Source organism: Chrysochloris asiatica, unplaced genomic scaffold (genome assembly GCF_000296735.1).
Source record: "Chrysochloris asiatica unplaced genomic scaffold, ChrAsi1.0 scaffold00030, whole genome shotgun sequence".
NCBI lineage: Eukaryota > Metazoa > Chordata > Mammalia > Afrosoricida > Chrysochloridae > Chrysochloris > Chrysochloris asiatica.
In genome coordinates, this window is record NW_006408548.1 from 11,529,197 (window position 1) to 11,531,973 (window position 2,777).

The following is a 2,777-nucleotide window of genomic DNA, read 5'->3' on the forward strand; positions in this document are numbered from 1 at the left end:
TACAGCTAACATCAGTACTTTTCCAGACATTCAGGTAACTTTACATCATACTTCGCTGGTTCGAATCCCAGGCCAGCAAATTGGATTCTCAGGCCCAATTAACATATCTATAGCCCCTGAACTCAGTTGGGGGAAGGTGAGAGTTCTGCAGGATAAGGGATTAGGGAGGATGGGTTCTTTGTCTGTAGAACAAAGAACCGAGAAGTAGCTAAAATGTTTTTAGTTAATCCTTTGGAGAAAGGCTTGACCTTGCAACCTTTAGTCTTAGCTTTAGGAAACTATCACATTTATCTGTGGATTATCAAAGGCTCCCTGTATTAATTTAATATATATAACTGAATATTAAGATGAAAGCAATTTGCCATTAACTGCCAGTGGCCTCATTTGTTACACTCGGGCCTATAGGGCTTCGAACCTCTGACCAGTCTTACACGGTCCACAACAGAGCCTGCCGATGCTGGGAGTCACCAGTAGCCTGCCTTTTTACCAGCTGAACTTGAATTCTTTCACCTCTGCCATCTGACCTGTCCGTCTTGGGCTCATCAGCTCTCTGCCATCTGACCTACCAATCTTGGGTTCAGCAGCCTCTGTAGCTATGTGAATCAAGAGAATGCTTACATTTGACCCACAGACTTGAAACTTGCCAGCTTCTATAATTATGTGAGCCATTTCCTTGATATAAACCTCTCACTATATATACAGTGGAGTCCTAGTGTGGCACTGTGGGTTAATGCGCCAGACTGCAAAGCCATTTCAACTGCAAGGTTGGCAGTTCAAGCTCACCAGCTGCTCCTCGGGAAACCCTATCCAGGGTCGCTATGGGTCGGAATCGACTTGATGGCACTTAACAACGACAACAATATAAACAGTGGACTTCTGGTGTGATGCTGTAGGATTAGCACTGGACTGTAAACCACAAGGTCATTTGGTTCAAATTCACCAGCTGCTCCTTGGAAACCCTATATAGGATCGCTTTGAATCAGAACAGACTTTACGGCACTTAACAACTTTAGTAAATATATAATTAGAGTCCTGGTGTGGCACTGTAGTATAAGCATTCGACTCCAAGGTTGATTTGAACCACAAGGTTATTTGGTTCAAATTCACCAGCCGCTCCTTAGAAACCTTATGCAGGATCGTTATAGGTCAGAATCAAGTCGAGGGTACTTAACAATAACATATGTGCATTGCAAAAAATAAGAGGCTTTTTATTTCTGCGCAGATTTACAAACTTGGAACTGACTATTTTGTTGTTGTTAAACCCAACCTACAGCACCAAGCACCAAGACCTAAAGACATTTAACAACAACAACATATATATACATATGTAAACTTCACTGGTTTTGCTGTTCGAATGAACCCAACCTAAGACAATCAGAACGATTTCAATGGAGAAATGACCATGTTAGTTACAAATTTGAACAGCTCCTAGATAAACAGTTATCTCAAGTCTGCTCTGACTTAGGGCCATAGTAGGTGTGCCAGAGTAGAAATGTGTCCCATAGGACTGTCAGTCATTGATTTTTTTGGCATTACTTCTCTTCTGAGGGGCTCCTGGGTGAACTCAAACCTCTAGTGTTGTGTGTATTAACCATCTGTACTGCCCATGACTCTGTTCATAAATAAATTATTGCTAATTTATAATGTTTTGTTTGTTATATATAACAAAGTTGATGTGTGATTAATATATTATTTTAAAAGTATGCTTCTTAAAATTTTTTGCTGGAAATTATCAAGATATTTTCTCAGAAATGTGACTTTATGGCAACTTTTACCTCCTATATACTAGGTAATTATTGGATGCTCCTTGGAAACCCCATATGAGTCAGAACTAACTTGATGTCACATAACAGCAACAACTTAGTGTAAGAAGTCCTGGTATGGTGCTGTAAGATAAGCACTTCATTGCTAACCACACGTTTGGCAGTTCAAACCCAACCACTCCTTAGAAACCCAACACAGGGTCACTATGAGTCCAAACTGACTTGATGACACTGCATAACAACTTAGTGCTAAACAGGGGCCAAGTGGTAACTCAGAACTAAGAGGGCTTAAAAAATTTCATGGAAAAACAGAATTAAAAGAGAATGGACTTTTGGGGACTGACCTTCAGTGTCTCGGCACCAACGCAATGGAGCCTTCCAGAAAGTTCGTTGTGGGGGGGAACTGAAAAATGAACGGGCGAAAGAAGGCTTAGGGGAACTCATCACCACTCTGAACGCGGCCAAGGTGCCGGCCGATACCGAGGTTGTCTGTGCACCTCCTTCTGCCTACATCGACTTCGCCAGGCAGAAGCTAGATCCAAAGATTGCTGTGGCTGCTCAGAACTGCTACAAAGTAACTAATGGGGCCTTCACCGGTGAGATCAGCCCTGGCATGATCAAAGACTGTGGAGCCACCTGGGTAGTCCTGGGGCACTCGGAAAGAAGGCATGTCTTTGGAGAGTCAGATGAGCTGATTGGGCAGAAAGTGGCCCACGCCCCTGGCAGAGGGACTTGGAGTAATCGCCTGCATTGGGGAGAAGCTAGATGAGAGGGAAGCTGGCATCACTGAAAAGGTCGTTTTCAAGCAAACCAAGGTCATCGCAGATAACGTGACTGACTGGAGCAAGGTCGTCTTGGCTTATGAGCCTGTGTGGGCCATTGGTACTGGCAAGACGGCAACACCCCAACAGGCTCAGGAAGTACATGAAAAAAAGCTCAGGGGGTGGCTCAAGTCCAATGTCTCTGATGCAGTGGCTCAAAGTACTCGTATCATTTATGGAGTTTCTGTGACCG

The 2,777-nt window shown here is 43.5% G+C and overlaps 1 pseudogene; it reads left to right on the top strand.

Annotated features, from left to right (window-relative positions):
* The first annotated feature begins 2,107 nt into the window (after window positions 1-2,107).
* LOC102823295 overlaps window positions 2,108-2,777 on the top strand; it is a 4,353-nt pseudogene continuing 3,683 nt past the window's right edge.